The following is a 7,806-nucleotide window of genomic DNA, read 5'->3' on the forward strand; positions in this document are numbered from 1 at the left end:
CCCTTTCCCCTTTTCCATTTTTTCTTCTTCCTTTTCCCCAAGAAGGAATAAGTGCATTCTTTATTGACATACACCTGTTGACCTCGAGTCTGTTCATCAGCTTCTCTTTCCCCATTAAACTCATTATAGACACGGCTTGCTTTCCTTGACATTGACAGCTCTCTTTCTTCTTTTAACATAAAACACAATCGCGCACATTTGTCATTTTTTAAAAGCAATCTTTTCTTAAAACACGAATCAAATTTTATTTTTTAAGAGAATGAAACTAGTCCCGAAAACGTTAAAAGAAAAAATCGAAAGAAAAAATAATAATAGAGAGAAAGAAAACAAGAATTATTAATAGATCTATATCTAATGTACATGTACATTCAACACAATATTTAAAAAAGCAGCGAGCACAGATGTTTGAAATCATCGGTTCATTTTAGAACAGTGTGGTACAGTGGTTAGGCTACAGGGTTTGTGACAGTGAGGCTATTGGTTCGGATCCCAGCTAAAGCCCAATTTTGTGTCTTTAGGAAAAACACACTATACACATTACCCTCGCTTTACATAGATAGAAGTGAGTGTCCTGCGATCAATATACAATTTTGTGAGTATGTTTGTGTTTGTCTATAAGAAGACTAATTGTGCAATTGATGCTTTCTGAGAATGTTCCAAAGGACTGTCGGGTCTGTTGGGGTGTATTGTTATACTATTGTAAAAGCTCAGAGAGCCTACATTCGACGAATTATTCCACTTTTGTCTCCGATTGGACTGATCTGAGTAGGAAGACAGTTTTGACCCCCTCCCGAAAAAGTACAAAATATACTTAGCACATAAATAAACCCACGACTTCTAGGCCGCCACGTTATTTAAATTCAAATTTTAATATGGGTCCTTCCAACGGTATACATAGTTATAAAGCTTAATATAGACCACGCTGTAGAGCAAGGATATGCTCTATATTTATTATAACTGCCTTCATTGTCATTTTCATTATCGTTATCATTATCATTATTACTTAATTACCATTACCATTATCATAATAATTATTACGGAAAGAGATATCAGTTTACCTTTGATTTCCACCATGCAAAAAGTAGTTGCTTGAACGACATGACTTTTGAAATTTGGGCTATTGGAAATAGACAGACAAAAGGGTTTTTTAAAAATATATAATAATAAAAAGGAAAGAAAAAGAAAAAGAAAAATGCTTTGTACTCCCATTCCTCATCGAGAAGTTGGGCTTACAGATCTTAGCAGTAGCGATGAAAACGGTGGAAAATTTCTGTTGCTCGTTAAAAAAGAAAAAGAAAAACACACCGATGAAAAACAGTGAAGATGTTCTTCTGTTGCTATGTATAAATAAGTTCATAATATTATTATAGATCTAAGTGCCTAAGGGATTCATTATAGAAGGGGGAGAATGTATTATAAGCAAAAATCACCTTTTTAGTGGCGAGTTGGAGCATTGCGTGTGAGGTAAGCGTTGTCGACTCGTGTTGGCGAGGATGCAGAGGTAATGTTCATCTCGTTGGTTTTGCCTGGGGAGACAACTAAGTACACGTCAATCATTTATTGACATCTGAAGCTCTGGTCTGCACACCAGCGGACATGATCCAACTTCCGGATTACTTCGACCGGTGTGCAGGGAAAATGAATGCCAGGATAAATTTTACTAGAGAGTTTTACAAACGAGACGATTGGACCCCCACAGTGGCTGATTCCCGTTGCTTTTGTTTTTCAGGTTTAAGAGCTCAAGCCAAAATTTTACTTGGGATTTATTTTGAGCGTATTGGCTTCCAAACATATTTTACTAAATAAATAAAGGATTTTTTTAAAAACCGACGATTCATGATTTAGGATAAACAAACCCACGATCTAGATCACCTCATTGTGGATTCAAAAGGGCTATTCCAACTGTATACATAGTTGTAAAGCATAAATAGCATGCTGTGGAACATGGACATGCTCTATATTTATTATAAATGCATTCATTATCATTACCATTATCATTATCATTATTGCGAAAAGAGATATCAGTGCATGTTTGATATAATGATTTTCATTACACACGACAGATGTTGGGGTCGATATCAGACTGATAAAGGACATTGAAAAGTTTTCCAGACAAAATTAAAATCTAAATTGCGTCCATGAGGACGTGAACATTTCACCGTCATTTTATTTTATCAGACAAAGTAGCTTAGGCCTAAGACCTGTGTTGGCGCAGATTGAATTCTTAGTTTCAGCCGTTTTAGTGTGAGTTTTACGGCACGTGCAACACAAATTGTTCATACAAATACAAATGCCTATGATTAGGTGGGCTACAAGACAGAGGCATAGAAATTAAAGGAGTAGGAGACATACGGACGATAGGTGTTTGATAGGAAATAAAGGACAAACCACACCAGACCACCTGAAATCACCCACAGATAGAAATTTGATTCATGTTTGTATTACAGTCAACCCCCGTCATACCGCCTACAGGGGGGCGACTATGAAGTTGGCGGTATAGCGGGGTGGGGTGGATGGGGTGAATTTCACCTGTAAAAGACAGGGCGTGCTTTTCTCCCTAGCAGCGGGTGGCTTTCTAGGACAATACTAACGCTATATTGTTATAATGGATCGATAATTTCTTTTATACATGATTTTTATTCATATTGATGATGTGTACAATATATATTATATTTTTTAGAACTATCTATTTATTTATTTATTGACTTAATGTTTTATTTACTTATTTATTTATTTATGTATTTATTTACTTATTCATTTATTTATTTATCCTGTCATTTTTTAGGGGAGGGGGGATCCTGTCATTTTTTAGGGGAGGGGGGAGGGGAGGGGGTTGCAATGTGGGAACTTTTGGGTTTTTAAAAAAATCACATCGTTATTAGCACAGCTTTGACTGATATGACCAGTTTATTCATTCAATATCAATATATTGTAATATCTTGGCGTGTGATTTGTAGTTGCGTCTGTAGGTGTGTGTGTGTGTGTGTGTGTGTGTGTGTGTGTGTGTGTGTGTGTGTGTGTGTGTGTGTGTGTGTGTGTGTGTGTGTGTGCGTACACTCGCGCGCGCTCGAGTGCGTTCAGATGAATGGGCCAGAACCCTACAGACAGACACGCGGGCAGAAGAACACGAAAAAAGAAAGCAAAAGAAAACTACCAATAAACAGAACGAATAAATAAAGCCAAGTCTTTTGCAGGCAGCTTTTGGAAGGTTGGCGGTTGCTCTGGTGTGGTTTGCTTCTTCTTTCCTATCAAATATCAACCCTCTTTATCTTTCCTCCTCCTCTGTTTCTATGTATGTTAATTCTCTACTAACATCTCTTATCTTAGGCACTTACATGACCTATTTGCGTTGAGTGTGACGTACCAACACTAACCTATAACATGCAGCTTAACGAAATGTGTTACAGTGTTGTGTATCTCCACTGATGCAGAAGTTGTGCCAGTGATCTAATGATTAGGCTATCGAACTCTTTTGCGGGGAACTGCCGATTCAGGGCTAGAGGCTTTGTTCGGCCCAACATTGTATCTTTGGCAAAGGCACTTCGCACACATTTTCCCATTTTGTTCGATCCTATCGGAAATGGACGTTAAATTTGAACATCTCTCCTCATAAATAACCATAACGTATTGCAAGGAGCGTTAAACCTATCATCATGTGCCAGATCTGCGACAGAAATCGGAAACAACGGTTCTCCTTTTATTCCTTAGCACAGATGCTCTCAAAAAAGCTATATATTGAACTCATCCTTCTGCATCTCCCCTCAGTTAAGGCTCTCCAAGTAAATTGCTCTTGGTCTTTCCCTCCCTCGCTTGCCTATGCAAACCTATAAACCAATAAACATTTTAAAATATTGATTCAGAATAATTCTAAGGAGGTTTTTTCCGTCCCAATCACCGGCCAGGCGACTAATTCGAGTGTTCCGTAACAAATGCCTGGCGCCCCCCCAAATACGGCAGTTTTGCACCCAATGAGCTTTGAACATTTGGATACCTCCATGTAAACGTGACTTTTGAAAATTCGAAAATGTTGCCCAGATTGGTGTGTCGGGGCAGAGAAAGGGGAAGTAACTGCTTAACCGCTCGGCTCTCAACCTTGCAGGACCACAGAGAAAGAGGCATGATAGACGGAGACTGTCTTGGTCGTTTTGGCCTTTTTATTTGTGGGGTGGGGTGGTGATGGGAGTTTCTGCTTTTTGCTGGGTTTGTCTCAAATAGTCTTGTTGTTTTGTTCTTTTTTGTTACTGCTGCTGTTGTTGTTAGTGTTGCCGTTGTTGTTGTTGTTGTTGTTGTTGTTGTTGTTGCTGTTGTTGTTGCTGCTGCAGCTGTTATTGCTGTTGTTGTTGTGATGTTTTGTTTGCTGCTGTAGTAATTTGATGTGGTTTAGTTGAGGGAGGGAGGGGAGGTAGCTGAAAGGGAAGTTACTGATGTTGGGAGAAATTGGCGTGGGTGACTGGTATCTGTTTTGAGTGGGGGATGTTTGTTTGACAGCATCTTTGGTTTGATTTTATTAACATTTTGCATATAATAAATACCCTTATTAGCTAGCATTAAAAAAAACAACGATTGTGTATAAAGGCCAGACGGTGTACCATGTGTGAGTGTGTGTTTGTGTGTGTGTGTGTGTGTGTGTGTGTGTGCGTATGTGTGCGTGTGTGTTACCGTGTATGTGTGTGTGTGTATGTTTGTTTGTGTTTGTGTGTGTGTGTGCATTTGTGCGTGTATGCGTGTGTGTGCGTATGTGTGTACGTTGTGAAACACCAAACCAATGTGCCAGAATATGGGCAATAAAGATTATCTTAGCCTGTTCCCAGCTCAGACCACGTCGGTTATAACAGCCCGCTTCCTAAATGATCTAAAGTGTTCATTTGGGGCATGATATGCCATCAGTCTATCACTCTCCGAGCGCTGTTTAGAAGTCCTCCTAGTCAGTGATTTTGTACATCGGTGGTTTAGTTGGCATTAATCTAGGCTCTGGTGAAAGCGATTGTGGTTCGAACCCTTAACTGGGTTTTCTTGAAATCTCGATTTTTAAAGAAAATTTCAGTACTCTCCACGCAATACCCACCAGCTAGCGATGCAGCACGTCTAAAGATGGAATAGTATGCGAGAAAAGTTATGTCAAGGTATTTTAGATTGGAGTTTGTGGAGTAGTGCTAAGTCGCTTCACCGTCGCACGCAGAAGAAAATTCAAGTTCGATTCCCGTCTGGGAAGAATTTTTATCGAGTATCTCTGTCTCTCTGTAGGGACATAGTACCCCCCTCAGCCTGGGTTGGCCTGACAGGCAGGGTCAACACCGCCTCCTAAATGATCTTAATCGTATCGATAGGGGCGTAAAACACCTACTTTAAAACATGTTCTTGATCGATGTTTATTTAGGGTGTACAGCCTCTTTTTTTCTCCCATTCCTTCTTCGTGGTTCTTTAGTGTAAGTATCCAGTTTTCAAAATGATCTAGTTGTGACCCCCCCCCTCTCCCCCAGTACTTCTTCCTGGTTCTTTAGTCTAAGTATCCTGTCTTCAAAATGATCCAGTTGTAACTAGCAGGATGATTAAGGGCTTAACAGAATTAACTTCCCTGTATGAACAGCAAGGTTCAATATGAGGGTAGTGATCTGCAACTCTTCATCCATCTCCGACAGGACTCAGATGAACAGCTGTAGAAGAAAAAAAACAACAACATCAGATCAGAAAACAGGTGTAGTAGTATCCAAATGAGGATTCAAACTATGTACATACGCACGTCACTGCAACACAGCACGGTAAACTGAACTGACATTGGTTCTCGTACGGTTTAACACATTCTAAAAGGATAAACGTAAAGCCTGAAGCAATAAGCTCCGTCTGTGCCTGTTTCTAACTCTATGCGTTGCTCTGATCCGCGAGGGCGTGGGGCATGTGTGCGGATTAGTTCTGAGTAGATTGTCAACTTGCTTGCTTGCTTTTTCGAGGGACGCACAGACAAAACAAACGAAGAAACAGACAGTGGAAGAGAAAAACTCGACAGGTGACGAGCCAACAAGGGCCACAAGGCAATGAGATCAAAACGTTTTGTCCGCCCTAACCAAGTGAGTTTTGTCTCCACACAATAGCGCTCACATCCCTTGATTGTGGTTTTATTTTCCTGCTTCACATTTCTGAACAGTGGACGGAGCTATTGACTGGATAGTTGAAAAGTTTTTCCCTGCGTCTTATTCACCGTTTTAGAATATTTTCTTGTATTGTAAAGGTATTTATCATCGTCATATTTTCTGGGTCTAGAAGAATAGACCAGCACAGATTTTTTTTTCTTCTGTTAGGTCTATTGTTTTTTTTTCACTTTGGTTAAGTCTGTAACATAATTTTATCTCCAGGGCACATTGGTATTTCCGTAAAGCGCTCAACGAGCAAGACGAATAGTGCGTGGATAGTTATTCTTCAACTTTCAACAGGACCTTCTGTTCATGGTAATTTGAACAGGCAAGATAATTCTTTTTTGGAATACAATGATCGAGGACTTTGGTTTCTGTTTTTAATTTGATCTAGTTAATAGCTGCATATTTTACTTATCTCGAAAACATAATGTAGGCTATTTGCGCAGACTACTCAATTATAAAGCAGCCGGTTCGTGGATTGTAAAACTTTGGCTTAACTTCTGACTGGAAAATCCACTTCAAATTTTAGGAAAACTGTGCAATGGAAGATGTAGCAGTAGCAGTAGCAGTAGCAGTAGAAGAAGTTGCAGAAGTAGCACAGTTTTAGCAATGACGAAAATTCTTAAGGACCAAATGCTTTGGATTTGGATCCTTCTTTTTTATTTCAAAGATAATGATTTTTACTTTTATTTTGCGCTGCCTATTGCTGACTGATACAGGTATCCATTGAATGAATTGTTTTTTCAATGTGCCATTATCTTCAAAAGTTACTTCAGAAATAATATGTGAGGCAGCGTGGTGGAATCAGGCTCTTGTCAAAATAATCAAAGTGAAGAAACTTGCATTTTTCCGCAGGTTTGTGAATTTTTATCAATTTTGGGGGTTCAACACCTTTCATGCTCATTAAAGAACTAATTTCTGTGTGGATTTTTCTGAAAAAAGGTGATTAAAGGCTAAAAAAATTGTAAATTTTCTGTTACCACGAACTCTTTAAGCTGAGGAAATTACTAATCTTTGGCGGCCATTTTCTCTCTAATTTTAGTTCAGAAAACAGGTAACCCCACCTCCTTCATTCTCAAATATCTCGACTTGTATTTAAGATAAACGGATTTTTTTCCCCTCCAAATAAAGACAATTGAACAAGCTTTAAGATGATACCAATAACTCGATGTGCCCAAAAATTGACGAGAGCCTGATTCCACCACGCTGCCTCACATATAATGATGGTTCTGCTGAGGCGAATGTGATCTTCTTGTTGTTACAATTAATTGTAGTTTTGTCTTGTTTTGTTTTGATTGCATTAGTTTGGCTTTTTTGTTTGCTTTTTTGTTTGCTTTTTTGAATTTTACAATTTTTTACTTTTTCGGTGGGGTGGGTGTTCGTTTTTTTTGGGTGTGTTTTGTTTTCGTAAGGATCAGTTTGCTTGGTTTCTTTAATTGTTTGTTTGCTTGTTTGTCGTTGTCCTTGTTTTTGGGAGGGGGTTGCTGACTTTTCTTTAAAGGATTGAGTATTGGAGATTTCATTCGCATTTGAAATGTATGTGTTTATGTGCGTGTTGTGCGTGTTTGCGTGTGTGTCTCTGTATGTGGTTTATTGTGTGTGTGTGTGTGTGTGTGTGTGTGTGTGTGTGTGTGTGTGTGTGTTTGTATGTGTATGTGTATGTGTGTATGCAAAT

The 7,806-nt window shown here is 39.0% G+C and overlaps 1 long non-coding RNA gene across 1 annotated transcript in view; it reads left to right on the forward strand.

The window, feature by feature from the left end:
* Positions 1-5,912: 5,912 nt before the first annotated feature.
* Positions 5,913-7,806, forward strand: part of LOC118478718 — a 3,030-nt gene continuing 1,136 nt past the window's right edge. Inside the window, exon 1 of the long non-coding RNA XR_004859245.1 lies at positions 5,913-6,065. This is a non-coding gene — a long non-coding RNA (uncharacterized LOC118478718). The remainder of the gene's footprint in view (positions 6,066-7,806) is intronic.

This window comes from Aplysia californica, unplaced genomic scaffold (assembly GCF_000002075.1).
Source record: "Aplysia californica isolate F4 #8 unplaced genomic scaffold, AplCal3.0 scaffold00874, whole genome shotgun sequence".
Taxonomy (NCBI): Eukaryota; Metazoa; Mollusca; class Gastropoda; order Aplysiida; family Aplysiidae; genus Aplysia; species Aplysia californica.